Source organism: Periplaneta americana, chromosome 13 (assembly GCF_040183065.1).
Source record: "Periplaneta americana isolate PAMFEO1 chromosome 13, P.americana_PAMFEO1_priV1, whole genome shotgun sequence".
In the NCBI taxonomy this organism is placed as follows: domain Eukaryota; kingdom Metazoa; phylum Arthropoda; class Insecta; order Blattodea; family Blattidae; genus Periplaneta; species Periplaneta americana.
The window spans coordinates 144,700,902-144,723,979 of NC_091129.1; the positions used below are offsets into that span (position 1 = coordinate 144,700,902).

Here is a 23,078-nt window from a genome sequence, read left to right on the forward strand (position 1 = left end):
GGCACATGCCCATTATGTGGACATAAGGAAGATGACATTCATATTGTTTTTTTAATGTCAAGATACAATAGAAATGTTATGTTTTATTTAACGACGCTCGCAACTGCAGAGGTTATATCAGCGTCGCCGGATGTGCCGGAATTTTGTCCCGCAGAAGTTCTTTTACATGCCACTAAATCTACTGACATGAGCCTGTCGCATTTAAGCAAACTTAAATGCCATTGACCTGGCCCGGGATCGAACTGGCAACCTTGGGCATAGAAGGCCAGCGCTATACCAACTCGCCAACCAGGTCGGTGGTACAATAGAAACACGGACGAAATACATAAATGAAAAGTTCCTACAAATGAATAAAGAAATAGCCATAAGAAAACCCATGAATAATAATAATAATAATAATAATAATAATAATAATAATAATAATAATAATTTTATTTTCGCTGGCATAGTTAAGGCCATAAGGCCTTCTCTTCCACTCAACCAGCCTTAATCAATACAATACATAAATTTAAATTACAAATATTTACACTACACTTAAAAGGTTCTCCAGCAATATTCTTCACTACATATTTATTTAAATTTAGATAAAACTATAAGGTAAAGTAGTAACTTAATTTATGAGCTAATTTAATTTAATGAATTATAATTAATTTAATATTTGAAGTAGCTAGTAAAATTATGAAATAATAATAATAATAATAATAATAATAATAATAATAATAATAATAATAATAATATAAAATAACAAAGACAAATAGGTCTATATCTTTTTGGTAAAAAAAAATAGAATGAAAAAATAAATGAAATAGCTACAATTGAATGAATATTGTAACAACATATTAAAATGAGTTGAGTCTTGCACAAAACTAGTCGCAAGTGCAAGATAAAACATATTATATTAAATAGTTAAGTTTAGAAATTATATAAAATATAAAGTATGTAATGTAAAGCTTCAATGATTACATGTATGTATATTTTTTTTGTCTTTGAACTATAATAAATATATCATATCATATCATGGATCATATGGGGAAACAAAGAGGAAGGCAGAAAATAGGGAAGACTGGAGAAAGCTGGGTTTACTGTGAAAGACCTGCCCTTGGACAGAACACTGAATGAATGAATGGATGAATGAATGAATGAATGAATTAATTAATTAATGGATGGATGAATGGATGAATGGATGGATGGATGAATGGATGGATGGATGAATGGATGAATGAATGAATGAAGGAATGGATGAAAGGATGAATGGATGCATGGATTAATGGATGAATGAATGGATGCATGAATGAATGGATGAATGGATGAATGAATGGATGAATGATTGGATGAATGGATGAATGATTGGATGGATGGATGGATGGATGGATGGATGAATGAATGAATGAATGAATGAATGAATGAATGAATGAATGAATGAATGAATGAATGAATGAATGAATGAATGAATCACAAAAGTTTCTAAATAGCATTTACATTGCAGGAGTATTTCGAACAGATTTGAGGAATGCCATAGTCATTTCAATGTTTAAGAAAGGGGATAGAAAATCCAAATACATGCTACAAAATGCACACATAAATACCAAACCAAAAGTCAAAGACATAGCCACTCAGAAAAACTTTTAGATGAGGCTCAATGTGACCTCATCTGACTGACATGATGTCAGTGGTTCTCTACATTTCTGATCCTCATTCATGGCTGAAGGTAAAAACAAATTTTAAAGGATCGATGATGAACTAATTGCTATAGATATAATGTAAAAGGAAAATCTGTTATCAATGAATAATCATAGCAGCTCAAAAATCTCATAATAAAAAAATAATATTCTATCGAGTCTGATTTAATTTAGAGTTAACGATACAGCCAAACCCACTACTGCATAAATATTCGGATAATTCTTCTGTGCTTTGCTTTGTATTTTCTTACAGATAAAACTGTATTATGTCGTTAACTGAATGTGACAATTGTTTTAAGTGCATCCTAAATGCAGCGCAGTCCCTGAAGTGGAAAAGTTTAAAATGTCCACCAGAATATTTAAATCTCTCGTAAAGTTTTCAGTGCCTGCATTGCCCTCCAACGCAAAAACGTTTACCTCTCGGTAAAATTTTATTCCATCAGCTACCGATTCAGTACATAGTTGAAATGCCAATTTGACGTTCATACACTGGAATGTTGACGGGTGTATGTGGGTTGATGTGAGTTTGTTACATATTCTTATACCAGCAAATTCTGGCGAGGTATCTGTTATAGAAAGTCGTATGAAAAATTTGTAAATGAAAAAATGTATCATTATACATATATCATTTGGGCTCCGTCATTTATTTATTTACTTGTCTGTCTTTTTATCTATCTATCTATCTATCTATCTATCTATCTATCTATCTATCTATCTATCTATCTATCTATCTATCTATCTATCTATCTATCTATCTATCTATCTGTCTGTCTGTCTGTCTACCTATCTATCTATCTACCTATCTATCTATCTACCCACCTACCTACCTACCCATCTATCTACTCACCTACCTACCTATCTACCTACCCATCTATCTAGCCACCTACCTACCTATCTACCTACCCATCTACCTACCCATCTACCTACCCATCTACCTACCCACCTACCTACCCACCTACCTACCCACCTACCTATCTATCTATCTATCTACCCACCTACCTATCTATCTACCCACCTGTCTATCTATCTATCTATCTATCTATCTATCTATCTATCTATCTATCTATCTATCTATCTATCTATCTATCTATCTATCTATCTATCTATCTATCTATCTATCTATCTATCTATCTATCTATCTATCTATTCGGAATGTGTTCGGAATGGAGCAAAGGATATTTTGGGGTCTTCTCGAGATCCACAATCTTATGAATAGACTTTTAATGTATGTGTGTATGTACAGGGACATCATTTTATTTTTACTAACATTTTTAATATTAACCTGTCTATACCTTTAGAGAACCGGAAACACCGCTTGCTCCCCCCTCCAAGACTGGAGTTCGATGATACTGGCGTAAAACACAAATCACTCTACTAGGTATAGGAAGGAAGAAAAGTAGTTCATCCATTTACGTAAACTAGGAAATATCGCGATTTTGAGTTTGATAATTTTCATTAGGTTTTTCTGTACAGTACTGTACTGTATTAAGAATAAGTGTTTTTACTCACGAAGTCAGTTATCCATGCGAACGTATTCATTATGCAGTGTATATTATACTTTCTACATCACATTAGCGTACAATATAGAGAAAGAAGTTAAATTGAAAAATAATCATAATATGAATATTTAAACACAATTTTGAAAATGGTGGCCGTTCATTTCGATACAGGCTTCAGTTCTTTTGTGCATATTATCGCACTATAGACTATTGCATCTAATTCCAATTGCCAGTTTCGTCCTTCGTACTAGTAACTCATGTTGAAATAATTCTGTACCTACTCTACGTACTGTAAATTCAATCTTCACTTCTGCCCGACCCGCACAGATAAAATTACTCAGACATGCTATCTACTGTCCGTCCAAGTGGTTATGCCGCATGATTGTAGAAAGGGAGGAAATCACGTGACAGTTAATTACTTAACGAGGCCCTTTTATTTAAGTTAAATTAAACAGCTGTATAATATTACGTAAACGTCCAATTCCTAAGAGAAATTAATGTTTTCAGAAAAGAGCTAAGACAGCCCAGCTATTATAGAGGGGCGAGCAGAAGCAGGTGGGGGAAATCGGGATGCGACGTAGGCAAACGGACAGTACCTGTGCGAAAATATGATTCAATATTGAAAGCTCTTTCGTCACTGGAAAACGCTAACATATTTCTGGAACGTATTATACTCAGTAACTCAGTACTGCTTACTATCTGCGGTCTTGGTTCTGTGTGGAGTTGGAACTTCCTTAGTAGAAGGGGTGGGAGTGAAGTACATTCAAAAACTCAGGTACAATAAAAACTGAAGTAAAAATAAAATGATGTCCCTGTATTTATTCACACTGTAAATGGGTAAATACCCGATGGCAGTGGTAACTTAGTTACACACAATAATGACAATTAATAATAAACACAATTAATAATAAATTAATACTAATATTAATAATAATTAATACTAATAATAAATGATACTAATAATAATAAATAATAATAACAATAGTATAATAATATTAACAAGGAGCATCCTAAATTAAATGAAGTACGATCACTTAAAATAATATCTAAAGTAAATTTACAAGATTTTTTATTGCAAGCAAAAATTAAATACAATAACAAACATTTTACAATATTATTGTAATACTCGTATATGAACATTCTTCAAAATTCGAAATTGATTACCAATTTCATAGTTAAATACCCTACATATTACAATTTATTGTATAAATACAATGTAATTGGGTCACATCCGAAAAAGCAAGATGCTTGAGGTCGGATGTGACCAAGACTGGATAGAAGAAAAAAATAATAAATGAATTAATAGGCTAATAATAATAATAATAATAATAATAATAATAATAATAATAATAATCACAACTGTGATTAAACTGTTAAATGTAATTACACATAAAGTTGAAAAAGAATAAGAATAAGAACAAAAACAAACAAACAAACCAGCGGTACTACACGACCAAGGCGGGACCCGTCGTGGCAGAATGAGGAACTCCGTGCTCGCTGCGTATGTTTACTGCTGGAGTGTCGTCACATCCAATGCCTAGCGTTTCAATCTGATCGCAATGCCGCGTGTAGGGAGACGTGTGTTTCGTAGCCAAGCGCGGAGCATTATTTATAATGCCATAAAGTTTTCTGATGTAGAAAAGACAACTGGTTTATTCCTACTTCTATCGAAGACAACAGAGCATACTGCAGCTATTGTGAAGTTAAATAAGGAAACAATTAGTAGGATTAGGAAGGAAAGTAAAGAATGTGAGGACAAGGGTATAGAAATACCGACACCAAACAAAGTTAGACGACCTCTTGCAAATAAGGTTGAATTAGACGACATGGACAAATGTGTCATAAGAAGACAAGTTCATAAATATTATAGTCTCTACAAAGATCTTTCAACATTAGGAAAGTTGCATAAATTTTGTAAGAGAGAGATAGGTTTTAAAGGGTGCAAGGAAACTTTACGAAAACTCATACTATCCATGGGATTTGCATTCAAAAAATGTAAAGATAAAAGGAAATATCTAATAGAACGCTATGATATAGTAGCCCGTTATTTACCTGGACGAAACATGGTTCCATACCCATTACACTGTCCACAAATGTTGGCAAGACATAAACGTGTCAGCAGTTTATACAAATAGCAGTGCAGGTCAACGACTTATAGTAGCCCATGCTGGTGGTAGTGATGGTTTTATACCGGGTGATTTCCTCATATATGATGTCCAAAGTCCGGCCACTTTAAAATGCTAAGGTAAGAAATGTATGTGAAATGCAATATTGTATAAAATACAGTACCTATTTTTAGTTTCCGTTACTTTCGATTCATGGATCCTTTACGAACACCGATGTTGTGGTGTGTTTTCTGAATAGATTCCTATGTGTGTAAGCATATAGTAAAATAAAACTAAACAATAAACTTAACTATATATACGAACACACAACATATAAAGCGAGTTAATAACAATGAAACAAGAGCGCAGTTCAGCTTGTGCTTCATTTTGCATGTGATGCGGACTTTACAACACGGCCTGTGTTGTGAAGCGAATCGCAGCGCCACCAAACAAAACGGTTCCCGCCTTGGTCGCGTAGTACCATAGCCTACAGTATACATACACATACTAAGTTAAGAATACAACATTGTTAAGGTGACAGAAAAAAAAAAATAAAGAAAGAATAAGAATTTGCATTATTATAATTTTAAAAACAGTTCAAGCACTTGTTTTTTGAATAATGTATCGTATAATAATTTTAGTTTAGGATTCCTCTTTATAAAATCATTACACAGGGACATCATTTTATTTTTACTTCAATTTTTATTGTACCTGAGTTTTTGAAGGTACTTCACTCCCACCCCTTCTACTAATGAAGTTTCAACTGTTCTCCAGACAGAATCATGGCTGCATATAGTAAACAGCACTGATTTATTGAGTATAGTACGTTCCAGAAATATGTTCGCGTTTTCCAGTGACGAAAGAACTTTCAATATTGAATCATGTTTTCGTACAGGTACTGTCCGTTTGCCTACGTCGCAACCCGATTTCCCCCACCTGCTTCTGCACGCCCATCTGTAAAAGCTCTTTTCTGAAAACATTAATTTCTGTTAGGAATTGGACGTTTACGTAATATTATACAACTGTTTAAAATACCTTAAATGAAACGGCCTCGTTAAGTAATTAACTGTCACGTGATTTCTCTCCTTTCTACGATCCTGCGGCATAACCACTTGGACGGACAGTAGATAGCATGTCTGAGTAATTTTATCTGTGCGGTTCGGGCAGAAGTGAAGATTGAATTTACAGTACATAAGGTACTCTTTTATAGAGTAGGTACATAATTATTTCAACATGAGTTACTAGTACGAAGGACGAAACTGGCAATTGGAATTAGATGCAATAGTCTATAGTGCGCACATTAGAACTGAAGCGTATATCGAAATGAACGACCACCATTTAAAAAAAAATGTGTCTAAATATCCATATTACGATTATTTTTCAATTGAACTTCATTCTCTATATTGTACGCTAATGGGCTGTAGACAGTATAATATACACCGCATAATGAATACGTTCGCATGGACAGCTCAGTTCGTGAGTAAAAACACTTATTCTTAATACTGTACTGCATTTTGATTAAACAAAAACCTAATGAAAATTATCGAACTCAAAATCGCGATATTTTCTAGTTTACGTAAATGGATGAAGTACTTTTCTTCCCTCCTATACCTAGTAAAGTGATTTTTTTGTGTTTTACGCCGGTATCATCGAACTCCAGTCGTGGAAGAAGGTAGCGAACGGTGTTTCCGGTTCTATAAAGGTGTAGCCAGGCTAATATTAAAAATGTTAGTAAAAATAAAATGATGTCCCTTTATAATCTTGGACCGTGATTAGAACTGTGCCTTAGACCTGCTTCAGTCTAATTTGTATCTTAACCCCAAGTTCAAACTAAAACACACGAGTACGATATACATACATGCACAAGTACCTTTCAGCACTACACTAATTTCGCTGTGAACTCACTCGTGCACTGGAACTATGACACATTTCACTGATACTATCCTGATTTCACTAAACAAAATTTTGAGAGCCGGTTATAATATTTTAAGAACCTATTTCATTATTTTATGGGCAAAATTTTATATTTTAGAGCATACCTTAGACACCGTAACATAACACTATACTTTTCTTGACTTAAAATGTCAGGTATAGTAATAATATATTATATATGTAGTAGACCTAGTTAACTCCATATGTAGATGAAATTATCGGAGATCATCAATGTGGTTTTAGGCGTAATAGATCAACTATTGACAGGATAGTTGTATTCTACAGATAATGGAGAAAAAATGGGAGTATAAGGGTACAGTACATCAGTTATTCATTGATTTCAAAAAGGCATATGACTCGGTAAGAGAGAAGTTTTATAAGATATTCATATTGAAATTGGTATTCCCAAGAAACTAGTTCGATTAATTAAAATGTGTCTCAGTGAAACGTACAGCAGAGTTCGTATAGGTCAGTTTCTGTCAGATGCGTTTCCAATTCACTGCGGGCTGAAGCAAGGAGATGCACTATCTTACTTACTTACTTACAAATGGCTTTTAAGGAACCCGAAGGTTCATTGCCGCCCTCACATAAGCCCGCCAGCGGTCCCTATCCTGAGCAAGATTAATCCAGTCTCTATCATCATACCCCACCTCCCTCAAATCCATTTTAATATTATCCTCCCATCTACGTCTCAGGAGATGCACTATCACCTTTACTTTTTAACTTTGGTCTAGAGTATGCCATTAGGAAAGTCCAGGATAACAGAGAGAGTTTGGAATTGAACGGGTTACATCAGCTGCTTGTCTATGCGGATGAGGTGAATATGTTAAGAGAAAATCCACAATCGATTAGGGAAAATACGGAAATTTTACTTTAACCAAGTAAAGAGATAGGATTGGAAGTAAATCCCGAAAAGAAAACGTATATGATTATGTCTCGTGACGAGAATATTGTACGAAATGTAAATATAAAAATTGGAAATTTATCTTTTGAAGAGGTGGAGAAGTTCAAATATCTTGGAACAACAGTAACAAATATAAATGATACTCGGGAGGAAATTAAACACAGAATAAATATGGAAAATGCCTGTTATTATTCGGTTGAGAAACTTTTATCATCTAGTCTGCAGTCAAAAAATCTGAAAGTTAGAATTTATAAAACAGTTATATTACCGGTTGTTCAATATGGTTGTGAAACTTGGACTGTCACTTTGAAAGAGGAACATAGGTTAAGGATGTTTGAGAATAAGGAGCTTAGGAAAATATTTGTGGCTAAGAGGAATGAAGTTACAGGAGAATGGAGAAAGTTGCACAACACAGAACTGCACGCATTGTATTCTTCACCTGACATAATTAGGAACATTAAATCCAGACGTTTGAGATGGGCAGGGCATGTAGCACGTATGGGCGAATCCAGAAGTGCATATAGAGTGTTAGTTGGGAGGCCGGAGGGAAAAAGACCTTTAGGGAGGCCGAGACGTAGATGGGAAGATAATATTAAAATGGATTTGAGGGAGATGAGATATGATGACAGAGACTGGATTAATCTTGCTCAGGATAGGGAGCAATGGCAGGCTTATGTGAGGGCGGCAATGAATCTCCGGGTTGCTTAAAAGCCAGTAAGTAAGTAAGTAAGTAAGCCTAGTAAAATATAACTTTGGATAGGTATTAAATGTATCTAGGTACGTACATAAACTCCGACTTGTTTTCTGCCGGCTATAGGGCAGATTATTAAGTCTGAAGTGATTTTTTATTTTCCCCTCCTAATGACCAAATAGAATTTTGTATGTAGGTCAGAGCAATTCGTAGAAAAGACAAACATCTCTCTAGAAAATGCTACACGAGATTATCTTTTTTTGCTAGCAGTGAAATGGTTGAAATAAAATAGGCATTGTTAAGTAATGTGCTTTTCAAGTTGAAGGCCAACAGTGTTTTGCGTCACTTCGATGTGAAAAAAAAAACTGGTGAGTAGCTGACAATCAATTGTTAATAAATAATGATCGTATCGAAAATAGCTACGATTAGCGCCAAAAAGCTATTATTTAAGTAGGTAGGCTACGATCGTAACATGACAAATGAATAACTGGAAACAAGATAAATATTTCATAAATAATTTCCTAATCACTGTTGCCAGTATAGTGAGTTTGTCACTAAATTTAGCGATTTGAAGCTGTTTTTCGGCGACAATTTATTTTCTATTTTCTATTGTTTAAATAAAGACATCAGCTGTTTGTCTATGCGGATGACGTGAATATGTTAGGAGAAAATCCACAAACGATTAGGGAAAACACGGGAATTTTGCTTGAAGCAAGTAAAGAGATAGGTTTGCAAGTAAATCCCGAAAAGACAAAGTATATGATTATGTCTCGTGACCAGAATATTGTACGAAATGGAAATATAAAAATTGGAAATTTATCCTTTGAAGAGGTGGAAAAATTCAAATACCTGGGAGCAACAGTAACAAATATAAATGATACTCAGGAGGAAATTAAACACAGAATAAATTTGGGAAATGCCTGTTATTATTCGGTTGAGAAGCTTTTATCATCCAGTCTGCTGTCAAAAAATCTGAAAGTTAGAATTTATAAAACAGTTATATTACCGGTTGTTCTTTATGGTTGTGAAACTTGGACTCTCACTTTGAGAGAGGAACAAAGGTTAAGGGTGTTTGAGAATAAGGTGGGAAAATATTTGGGGCTAAGAGGGATGAAGTTACAGGAGAATGGAGAAAGTTACACAAGGCAGAACTGCACGCATTGTATTCTTCACCTGACATAATTAGGAACATTAAATCCAGACGTTTGAGATGGTCAGGGCATGTAGCACGTATGGGCGAATCCAGAAATGCATATAGAGTGTTAGTTGGGAGGCCGGAGGGAAAAAGACCTTTGGGGAGGCCGAGACGTAGATGGGAAGACAATATTAAAATGGATGTGAGGGAGGTGGGATATGATGATAGAGACTGGATTGATCTTGCTCAGGATAGGGACCGATGGCGGGCTTATGTGAGGGCGGCAATGAACCTCCGGGTTGCTTAAAAGCTAGTAAGTAAGTATTGTTTAAATAGGGATTTAGAGACTTTTTCAACACACTCTAGCGACGAAAATGATACTTTATCTATTGATAATAAGGAATCTAGCGGCTTCTGAACTACTGTTTGGCGATTTTCCGGACATTTCAATTTGCAGCACTGTTCCTAACAACGCCATTTCCATTAGGACCATGATACACAGGACTACATGTTATTAAAATAGAAAGTAGCAGATGTATCTGGGCAAGAGGACGGAAAATGTTACGTATTGTGCTAATAGATAAGAAGTTACCTACATAAAATAAAATTGGGAATCTCTCTACTAATCTCCGTCCGTGTGCTGTACCTGTCTACTTCTTAAGAACTGGAGACAAATTCCCCACCCCCCCGCCCTTCCCAGGAACTCCTTGTCTAAAATCTAAGTTTTACCGATTATGATTGGATGCAGAAAGCATTCCAGCAACTATCTTGATGTGATTTAGTACTGTTATTAGTGTACTAGCCGTACCCGTGCGCTCCGCTGCACCCGTTAGAAATAAATATAAAGTAATTACATAATTAAAATAGGACATTTCATCCAGGGAACATTCGTGTTTGATATAAGGATACATCGTTTATTATGTTACTTAATTTAAATTGTATTTGCATAATTAAAATGCGATCATTTTGATCCAGAGACCACTCATTTGGTCATAAAAATTATTTTAGGAAATACAGGAAACGAATGTACAGAATAGCCTATCAAGTTTTCTGTGCATAAGAAGCTATTTTAATCATACCTGTCCTCGATTCACTCAGAAGTTACTGTAATAACATTATAGCATTATGTCCATACAGAGAAACTACACTTTCCAATGGTGAATTAATAATTAATTATACAAATCGGTTAATTTAGCTTCCGATATTACTTCATACAAAGACAGAAACATCCTCTGTAGGCTATCTTTCATGGCTTTCGATTGTTGCTGTCCAACGCCCCTTATAGACGAAGTCATTTGTTTTTTAATTCATTACACGGCCTTAGATGGCAGTTATTTTAATTTTAAAACTCATTTATCTCATTAAATATCAGTCCTATCAAACTTTTTCAAGGAATAACACTTATCGGAAATTATTTTTAAAGAAACGTTTGTTATGTAACATTTCTCACAAAAATCAATAATAAGCGAGATATTTCGATTTATTTAATTCAGGCCCCCTTATAACCCCCCTTTTAAATAATTTATTTTGAATTCCATGTAGCTTAAAATCTAAGTTACAAAGAACTTAATTTATATTCCAATTTCCATCGAAATCCGTTCAGCCATTATCGCGTGAAAAATTAAAAAATAGCGATTTTCGGTTTCAGGGTGATTAATTATATATGTTAGGACCAATTATTTTTGGAAAATCGAAAATTACCAGAAAAATTTCGGCTACAGATTTATTATTAGTATAGATTACGAAAAATGTCTACTTTTGTGCCGGAAGGTAGGTCTACATTTTTTCTGAGAAAATTATGAACTTTGCACCAAAATTGTATTATATTTTTTGTTACATGCAACATGAGCTATTCGCTCTGAAAATCTTCAGGGTTATTTCACTCCCACCCTGTATAAATCTGAACTCCAGTTACAAAAGTCTTTATCTTTCATATGCAGGGACATTTTATTTTTACTACAATTTTTATTGTACCTGAGATTTGAATGTACTTCACTTCCACCCCTTCTACTAGTAAACTTCCAACCGTTCACGACACAGAGCCGAGGGCGCGTAAGCAGTACTGAGTTACTGAGTACAGTACGTTCCAGAAATATGTTCGCGTTTTCCAGTGACGAAAGAGCTTTCAAAATTGATTCATATTTTCGTACAAGTACTGTCGTCCGTTTGCCTACGTCGCATCCCGGTTTCCCCCACCTGCTTCTGTTCGCCCCTTTGTTAAGTCTAGTAGCTGGGCTATCTTAGCTCTTTTTTGAAAACATTAATTTCTGTTAGGAATTGGTCGTCTACGTAATATCATGCAACTGTTTAAAATAACTTAAATAAAAGGGCCTTGTTAAGTAATTAACTGTCACGTGATTTCCTCCCTTTCTACGATCCTGCGACAAAAACACTTTAACGGACAGTAGATAGCATTTATGAGTAATTTTATCTTTTCGGATCGGGCAAAAGTGAAGATTGAATTTTCAGTACGTAAGGTACTCTTTTATAGGTAGGTACAGAATCATTTCAACATGAGTTACTAGTAGAAGGACGAAACTGGTAATTGGAATTAGGTACAATAGTCTATAGTGCGATAATATGCACAAAAGAACTGAAGCCTGTATCGAAATGAACTGCCGCCATTTTCAAAAATGTGTTTAAATATCCATATTATGATTATTTTTCAATTTAACTTCATTCTCTATATCGTACGCTAATGTGCTGTAACAGTACAATATATACTGCATAATTAATACGTCCGAATGGATAGCTCAATTCGTGAGTAAAAACACTAAGTGTTAATACTGTACTGTATTTTGATTAAACAAAAACCTAATGAAAATTATCAAACTCAAAATTGCGATATTTCCTAGTTTACATAAACGGATGAACTACTTTTATTCCCTCCTATACCTAGTAAAGTGATTTGTATTTTATGCCAGTATCATCGAACTTCAGTCGTGGAAGGGGTAGCAAACGGTGTTTCCTGTTTCAATCGTTAATAGAAAGGTATAGCCAGGTTAATATTAAAAATGTTAGTAAAAATAAAATGATGTCCCTGTACATATCAGATATTGATTTTTTAATGACAAAATCATAAATTAATATTACAAAAAGAATAGCTGGCATGACAACACTCCGAGAAAACACTCGTCACACCATCTTCGTTCACAAAAAAAATTCGACCTAGAACTCATCTGGATTTCAACCAAGTTTCCAATGTTTCATTACGTTCTTGAAGTATCCAAAAGTAATCCTAAGTCTTAATTTGTGCATTCTCGGAAATATTTCCTTCTAATTCGAGTCCCTTGTGAGTGCGCAACTTCCACGAGGTTTACTATGCATTAAGTTTTACAACTGAATGTTTTGCTTCAAACTCTAAGCAGAGTTTTAATGAACTAACTGTAAATGCATTACATCTACTTATCTTGACGTTTCCTTGGTTTCTCCGAGAACAGTGCGACGATGAATGCAATGCTGATAGCTGCAGATTCTGCCAAGTGTTTCGATAAAGCTTGAATAACGTCATACACAAGCACACAACTTTATTCAAAATGTTATAAGATATCAGAGAAATGAGTTACATTGATATGGAAGCCATCAGCTTTAAATAGAGCATTTAGTTACGGAGTGAATGAATTATTTGATTTATCTAAAGTAAATAATATATTGATACGTACTGAGACACACAGACAAGCGTAACATTTTAGTCGGTTATCAACTACTAAGTTTATTTAACGTTGATGTAGCACTAAGGTGGTAACGAGTTGGTATTTGGTGAGGTGAGGCCTAAGATTCGTCATTTGTCATGGGATTATCTGACATTCGCCTTAAAGTTGGAGAAAAAATCTGAGAAAAAACACAGGTAACGTAACATAAACACACCGTAAACAATGCAACACATACAACACAATATACACAAAACAATATAGGTATCGTCGTTGATTGACTGAAACGACTATGTGACAGTACAAAGTACAGGGACATCATTTTATTGTTACTTCAATTTTTATTGTACCTGAGTTTTTGAATGTACTTCACTCCTACCCCTTCTACTAGTAAACTTTCAACCGTTCTCCACAAAGAACCAAAACCGCATATAGTAAACAGCACCGAGTTAGTGAGTATAGTACGTTTCAGAAATATGTTCGCGTTTTCCAGTGACGAAAGAGCTTGCAATATTGAATCATATTTTCGCACAGGTACTCTCCGTTTGCCTACGTCGCATCCCGCCTCTCTGTAAAAGCTGGACTGTCTTATCTCTTTTCTGAAAACGTTAATTTATGTTAGGAATTGGACGTTTACGTAATATTATACAACTGTTTAAAATAACTTAAATAAAAGGGCCTCGTTAAGTAATTAACTGTCACGTGATTTCCCCCCTTTCTACGATCCTGCGACATAACCACTTGAACGGACAGTAGATAGCATGTCTGAGTAATTTTATCTTTTCAGATCGGGCAAAAGTGAAGATTGAATTTACAGTACGTAAGGTACTCTTTTATAGAGTAGTTACAGAATTATTTTAACATGAGTTACTAGTACGAAGGACGAAACTGGCGATTGGAATTAGATGCAGTAGTCTATAATGCGATAATATGCACAAAAGAACTGAAGATGTACCGAAATGATCGGCCACCATTTTCAAAAATGTGTTAAAATATCCATATTATTATTATTTGTCAATTTAACTTCATTCTCTATATTGTACGCTAATATGCTGTAGGCAATATAATATACACTGCATAATGAATACGTCTGCGTGGATAACTCAGTTCGTGAGTAAAAACACTTATTCTTAATACAGTACTGTATTTTGATTAAACAAAAACCAAATGAAAATTATCAAACTCAAAATACGATATTTCCTAGTTTACGTAAATGGATGAACTACTTTTCTTCCCTCCTATACCTAGTAAAATGATTTGTTTGTGTTTTACGCCAGTATCATCGAACTACAGTCGTGGAAAGGGGGTAGCAAACGGTGTTTCCGGTTCTCTAAAGGTATAGCCAGGTTAATATTAAAAATGTTAGTAAAAATAAAATGATGTCCCTATATAATTTCTTTCAGGAGGAAGGAAAAATTACATTTAATATAATACTATACAAAGCATAACACTACATACATTACCATACAAGCATTACACTACACACAATACAAAACAGTACATTACACTATACACAATACAAAACAATACACTACACACAACAATATAAAACTATACACAAAACACAATACAATAACATACATTATACCATACACAATACAAATAATACACTACACATAATACAATAACATACGCTAGCTATCCTTCCATCTAATCCACTCTAACCTTGCCACAGTCCTCGACCTCCTGCCATTTTGTCATTTCACAATCTAACCCACTCTAACCTTGTCACAGTTCCCAACCTCCTATCACTTTGATATGAACCCATGTATCCCACTCTAACAGTCGTCGATCTCCTATAACTTAGATATATCCTCATCTATCCCACTCTAACCTTGACACAATCCTTCACCTCGTTAAATACGTTTTCCAATTTGTTCTTTTTTGGAAATGTAAATACTTTTACTGTAAATGTACTTTTAAATTTTAAATATAATTAATGAAAAAAATATAAAATAAAGTCACAAGACCACAGAATATTTCAGCTCCGATAAAAAATAAATAAAAATAATCCTCCGGGCCGGATTTGAACCAGCGACCTATGGATAACTGTTCCTCTATTCACACACCACTACAGTCCACCGCTCTACCAACTGAGCTACCAGAGGATAGACAATAACATTACTAACTCAGCTAAGCAATGAGGAATATGGAATCATGTTGCGTCACTAGGCTATCCAGATCAAGAACGAGTCACTTGTGAACGAGATTGCAAGCAAGTTTATTACTTATTATTGTGACATAATAGCACTTTTGTCTTGGCAATGCAGTTACTAGAACAGTAATTTTTCTCACTGCCCAATTTCAAATATTCCATGCGGTTAAACCAATCTGCCCCTCTATCTACAAACTGAGCAGAATATCTTCGTCCAGTTTACAGATTGCTAATCTGTCCCGGAAGATAGCTGATTTAGGCAACAGAGTGTAACAGAATAGTACATTATGCAACGAGCCCATAATGGTAGTAATTAAGACGCGAGTATGTTTGTTTATGAAACGAGCGCAAGCGTGTTTCATAATGTTCATACGAGCGTCTTAATTACCATTATAGGCAAGTTTCATACGACTTTTTATGCTCGACCATATTTCTAACTTAAAATTATTCATAAGTATTCATGTTATGGTTATCTAAGTGAAGAGCGGGACTGACCTTCTAAATTGTGAGATGTGCGCAGACGCGAAAGTATTGATTTTTTTCCGAGGCACGAATGTCATTCACCTTGATATAATCTAGAGAATAACATGAACATTAGTATTGATATAAGCTGGAAATTGATTTAGAATTGAAAAACGAGATGACAAATTGAATTTATTTGAATATTATTTACAATTAACGCTAATTATTATAGTAACAGAACATAACCTTCTATGACAGTATAGGATTTCCAGCCTCCGTGACGTTTCGCTAATTCTCTTTCGATTTCATATCCGAGAATAATCGATACTTGCGGTTTTATAATGGTACAATGGTGATTTCTCATTGGCTGAACAACTGAACTATAATGAATAGCTGTACTTTAATGAGGTACATTAAAGGGCTACTACCAGGTATATAATTACTACATTTCGGCATGGTCGAGCATAAATATATTAAGAATACATGATAATTGATATTAAGAAAGCACTAAAAGCTACTAAAAGTTACCATTTATTAATTAGAAATCTTTCTCTTCAACCGAATAGAATAAAAATACAAATATTAAATAATTTATTTTAAAAACCCTGGTTAATATTGTTTTACAGTACTCCATTTTTAGTTACCGAGCAAAGTATCTACAAGACGGTCTTTGCACATAAAAAATTATTTGAATCTCTTCTTGGAAACAAGAATATAAAACGATTAAATTTAAAATTAAAATAGCAAGAATGGAAAATGTGTACTAATTTGCAGAATTGCAAAAAATTCTAGCTCCAATCATTAGAAAAAAAAATATTCCTCCGGGCCGGATTTGAACCAGCGACCTATGGATAACCGCATTTACTTTCTACCACTACAGTCCACCGCTCTACCAACTGAGCTACCAGAGGATACATTCTAATCGCTTGAAAAATACTCATATTAAAGCGTATTACATAACAAGGTCATCTAGATCAGGACACGGGCCACTTATGAACAAGATTTCAAGCCACTTTTTGTTGCTATAGTGATATAATAATGACATAATGACTTATGGCTTGGCAATGTGAAGTAACTACAGGCATGTGTTACGGAACTAAATTACAAACAGTATTTGAGATCCAGTTCAACGCGATGCTCGCTGGAGTACCGTCGCCCTCAGCAAGCTTCCTTAGCGACCACTGAAGGGTTAAAAATACAGAATGAAGCCTAAGTAATATCATTAATTTCAGAGTGTAACATTATAAAGTTCGTTTTCAGAACGAGAAGTTACATTTGTTCCGATCAAATTTCTGCATATTTAAAGAACAAAACTAAAATTCTTTCAATCATTCATTATCATGATATAGTGCTCTCTTAAATTGACTGAGCATATTGGGAATTAAATCAATAGCTTTGCTAAAACATGCTATGAAATATTTCAAATAAAACAATTTTTATCTCTGAAAGGAAACAAAAACAAGCGAAATTGTATTAAACTTTTTTCTTTGAAATATCTATACTAATAGTCTTATAAATCTGTAGCCAAACTTTTCTGGTAATTTTCGATTTTCCAAAAATAATTGGTGTTAACATGTATAATTAACCATCCTGAAACCGAAAATCCCTTTTTTTGAAATTTTTTGTTGTATGTATGTCTGTCTGTCTGGATGTTTGTTACCTTTTCACGCGATAATGGCTGAACCGATTTATATGAAAATTGGAATATAAATTAAGTTCGTTGTAACTTAGATTTTAGGCTATATGGCATTGAAAATACTTTATTTAAAAGGGGGGTTATAAGGGGGCTTGAATTAAATAAATCGAAATATCTCCCTTATTATTACTTTTCTTGAAAAATGTTACATGATAAACGTTTCTTTAAAAATAATTTCCGATAAGTCTTATTCTATACAAAATTTTGATAGGACTGATATTTAAAGAGATAAATGAGTTTTAAAATTACAATAACGTCATCTAAGTCTCTGTACAGAAATAAAAACAAATGATTTCGTCTATAAGGGACCTTGGACAACACCAATCGACTTTAATTATTATTTCACCATTGGAAAGTGTAGTTTCTCTAGATGGACATAATTCTACAATGTTATTACAGTAACTTCTGAAACATATAGCAAGTAATATAAAGTATTCACATTAAAACTAAATGATATGTCAATCTTCATTAAACTATGGTTGCATGTAATAACAATTACGAAACATGTTAAAGGAATTATTGTCATTGCACCAAATGATTGCTCTCTGGATCAAAATGACCGCATTTTAATTATTTAAATACAATTTAAATTAAGTAACATATTAAACGATTTATCCTTCTATCAAACACGAATGTTCCCTGGATCATATGTCCTATTTTAATTATGTAATTACTTTATATTTATTTCTAACAGGTGCAGCGGAGCGCACGGGTACGGCTAGTCTAAAAAATAAATTAATGACATTACCTACCGTTTACTCAGTAAATTTTACACAAAAGACTTCGTCTGATTCTTCATATAATACCCATGGAATTTGTTTAACCAAAAATGGTTGTAAACTACAGCCTTTATTCACAACCTTTTCTTTTTCACTGCGTTGCTCACCCTTCCTTGATCTTTGCAGCGATGATGAACATGTGAATTTTGTAACTGCAGTCCGATTCATCTTGTTGTGTAGGCCTACTTACCGTTACGGCGTTCATAGATTTTTACTACAAAGAGAGTATTTCTTCAACTTATTCCTCTCTGTGAACCTAAAATTGAATATACATCTTGATCACACAACTTTTAACACTACATCACTTCGGAATATGTAAAGTTGGCAGTACTTTACTAAATGTTTTTCTACTGTTTATGCCAGTGGCCGGCAGATGCTGCAGTTATGACGTAAGAGCCAGTCATGCCTCAAGAGCTTGGAAGAGCGAGCAGTTGAGTCGTATTACTGTTAACACGCACCAGCGCAGTGGCGTCAGTGCAGCAATGATACGACAGTTCTTGGAGATAAATTGATGGAATCACATTCCTGTATTTTGATAGGGAATAACTACTCTGCGGTCATGATGGCAACATTCTTGGCGAATTCCCCGTTATTAAAAGAACGCATGTTCTTTGCAATGGCTAGTGAAATCCTATATCTTAAGCCTTAAGCTTACCATTGATTCATTGACAGTGTGTTCCCTAGCTTCACTTAATTTATCTTTCAATTGCTGCACTAGTACTTGTCGATAATCATTTGTGTGGCATAGAGAATAATGGCATTGTATATTGAATTTCTTTACATGCTGAAACAACTTGCCACAAATCAAACACTTCGCCATTCCTCCATACTCCATAACACAGTTTGACCTCGACAAAGCATTTAACTTGGGCACGGTAGTAACACAAAGTGATGGTGTGTTTCAAAAGTTGAAATATTCTTTGGATACTACTCACCAAGTTAGGACCTATATAGTTCAATCTGTATATTGTGTAGGAAAATGTCTGTTAAAAACACTTGAACTATTTTCAAGTTTCCGAGTAGACAAGTGTTGTAGTACTGCTTAAATTATTTATTTCTATATTAGAATATTTATAGCAGTTTCGGAGCCTCATTTACATAATGCGAACGCTTCTGCAGCTGGCTGTATTATGAATTTCATATTATTATAAGTATATTAAATTTGATTACAAACCAAAATATTTTGTTACATTGATTTATCACGGATGTACAGTTTTGTTTTCGTACAAATGTATTGTAATTGTGCTGTTCCCATACCACCTCAGACGAATGGATCGCGCTCTGTCATTGCATAGGCGCAGTACCACCACTGTTCAGTTGAACCTTCTCTCCTCGCTGTGCTCAGTATGCAGAGATTGCCGAGCAAAGAGCGTGGCGGCTCCGTGGTATGACGTCAATGTTTTTGTATTGTTTATGCAGTGATTTGAAAGTTAGAATTTATAAAACAGTTATATTACTGGTTGTTCTGTATGGCTGTGAAACTTGGACTCTCACTTTGAGAGAGGAACAGAGATTAAGGGTGTTTGAGAATAGGGTGCTTAGGAAAATATTTGGGGCTAAGAGGGATGAAGTTACAGGAGAATGGAGAAAGTTACACAACACAGAACTGCAAGCATTGTATTCTTCACCTGACATAATTAGGAACATTAAATCCAGACGTTTGAGATGGGCAGGGCATGTAGCACGTATGGGCGAATCCAGAAATGCATATAGTGTGTTAGTTGGGAGGCCAGAGGGAAAAAGACCTTTAGGGAGGCCGAGACGTAGATGGGAGGATAATATTAAAATGGATTTGAGGGAGGTGGGATATGATAGTAGAGAATGGATTAATTTTGCTCAGGATAGGGACCAATGGCGGACTTATGTGAGGGCGGCAATGAACCTCCGGGTTGCTTAAAAGCCAGTAAGTAAGTAAGTAAGTAAGTAAGTAAGTAAGTAAGTAAGTAAGTTATGCGCAACTATGCCATGTCCATTTTGCTACCTGATTTCTTCTGGGCGCAACTATGCCTTACCTAGGCCTCCCAATTGATGGCGGGGAGCAACTGTGCCATACCGAACCCATTAACCTTGTGACATACCTTGTAAAAGACAGGCGCGGTGGTTCCTTGCTAATTACTATTACTTTTCCGAGACACGGAACTTCCAGAAATCTAGATCTAGCGCGAATGAAGCTGCTCTTGGTCTTATCACTGTCTACTATATACAGTCGCAAAGCTTGAGATGATTTTTTGCAAATCTCGTGATAAAGCGCTCCAAGCGGTTAGCAACTAGAAACAATAGACTGTCCAGGGTCGACTTTGGACTGTGTCGTATTTCAATCGAGTGCTAGCTCGTTGCGTATTTCACATTGATGCTTGTGAAATGTTCGTTATTGGTTGTAATGAAAATGTTAATGGCTAAAATACAATAATTGGAATAATAATATTTTACTAGAGACGTAGAAAAATTAAGTTTGTTTTAATGAAATTTATTGATCACGTTTTATTTTCAATTCTGGTGGGATTATTATTGCTTAGGCCTACTTTTTTTTTTCAAAGGATATGTTTTTAATTATAGCTGTTAATTTTGTTGTTATTTTTATTTGTTACTTTACTAGAGACGTAGAAAAAGTCTGTTACAATAAAATTTATTGATCACGTTTTATTTCCAATTCTGATGTGATTATTATTGCTTAACCTCATCCCACTTTGTTAACTACGTAAGCCTACACTACAAGTACCGATACACGTAAGTTACTCCATTAATTCATATTTCCATTATTATTTCTGTAAAGGGAAATGCAAATTAATATTTATTGGTTTCATAGTTAATTATCGCTATAATCTTGAATGATTGAAGCTATTATAGTAAATTTCAGTTCGTTTTGCACAAACAAAAATATTATTAACCTATTTCTTGCAGGTATCTTCGAATTTATGATGGATTTTAATTTACTTCATTAAAATAATAAATTAACTTTATGCATTTAATATTTCAATAATGGAAGGAAGGTGTTAATTTTTCCAAAACACAACGAAATTGTAACATATTTTGTCGTCTGCTAGGAGAGAGATCTGCGATGATGAGGCGATAGTAGCGATCCTAGTGGTGGGCAACTACCCATCTTTGCATTTCTACTACATACTGAGCTTCGCGACTGTATATAGTAGACTGTGGTCTTATTGTCGAAAGTTTGTCAATGCACTGCTCTCCGTTGAGTACAAAACTTGCACTGATTTCATATACCGGTTTCGAGAGGCGACCAATTACGACAAAACCGGATGCTGCTGGCTATAAAACCAGTTCAGTGCAGTGTCACGAATAAGACCATATTGCGTCAGCTCCTACACTTGAGTTTATTGCATACTGAGTAATCCAGATTATATCCTCTGGTAGCTCAGTTGGTAGAGCGGTGGACTGTAGTGGTTGGTCAGAAGACAGTAATCCATAGGTCGCTGGTTCAAATCCGGCCCGGAGGAACTTTTTTTTTTAAACTTCTCTTTCATATGTATCAAATTGCAAGTCGACAATTTAATTTTCTCTGTTACAACAGTTTCACCTAATGAAGGAAAAAAAGAAAAGGACTAAGAAATTTCTGTTACCGTCAATGATCCACATATTAAAAAGCTTTTGTGCGAGATCGTGCGTATTTGCTTGTTTTCCGCACAGAACCAATACGCGGTAAGTGTGAAATACCACATTCAGTATTCCCAACGTAACACACATAACAATTTCCCTCTTCTTACCGCTTAAGCGCGACATTCATTTTACTGCTTTAGGCTTTTAACATATTATCTTTAGAGACGTTTAACATAGTAATAATTATAAATTGGAAACTTACCACTGCAATTTCACCTAAATTGCAATGTTAATTATTGTTTTTAAATATTTGCAAAAATTAAGTAAAGTCTACTACTCCACGAAACTTATTGCATTCCTGATACAAGTAACATTAAGGAAGCCGTGAAAAAATCAACAAGATTCCAGATGCCGATGTTATTACTGCAATATGTTATATAAATAATATTGTTAAAATATTAAAATGAAAAATAAATCATTACATAACCTTACCGTTTGTTTTAAGTTCGCATTTATAGACTGGGGGAAAAAAAAGACAGACGTATATCACGGCCTGCTGGAGTATAGTAAACGCAGAAAACATTTTATAGCAACAATGCTGAAGAAAGATATTTTGGTTTTCCGAAGTTGCCGTCATTAAACAGAAACCAACATGGAGATTTCATTGCAACTAATTAGAAATTCCTCTTTCAGGTACGTAATAAACAATCTTCGCACAAAATAATGTACGATACACGAGCGGCATGTTTGTTTTCATGTTCCGGGAAATTAAAAAAGCTCAACTACGTTTCGCTTTTTCAATATTTTCCTCGAACATGAAAACGTCAACATAC

The 23,078-nt window shown here is 34.6% G+C and overlaps 3 non-coding genes across 3 annotated transcripts; 1 reads left to right on the forward strand and 2 right to left on the reverse strand.

The window, feature by feature from the left end:
* Positions 1-15,606: 15,606 nt before the first annotated feature.
* Positions 15,607-15,703, reverse strand: TRNAY-GUA (transfer RNA tyrosine (anticodon GUA)). The gene is made up of 2 exons: positions 15,667-15,703; positions 15,607-15,642 (listed from the first exon to the last, which is right to left on the reverse strand). It is a non-coding gene; the product is annotated as a tRNA-Tyr (tRNA).
* A 1,326-nt stretch (positions 15,704-17,029) lies between these two features.
* Positions 17,030-17,123, reverse strand: TRNAY-GUA (transfer RNA tyrosine (anticodon GUA)). The gene is made up of 2 exons: positions 17,087-17,123; positions 17,030-17,065 (listed from the first exon to the last, which is right to left on the reverse strand). It is a non-coding gene; the product is annotated as a tRNA-Tyr (tRNA).
* A 4,929-nt stretch (positions 17,124-22,052) lies between these two features.
* Positions 22,053-22,145, forward strand: TRNAY-GUA (transfer RNA tyrosine (anticodon GUA)). Its single transcript has 2 exons — positions 22,053-22,089; positions 22,110-22,145. It is a non-coding gene; the product is annotated as a tRNA-Tyr (tRNA).
* The last annotated feature ends 933 nt before the right edge of the window (positions 22,146-23,078 follow it).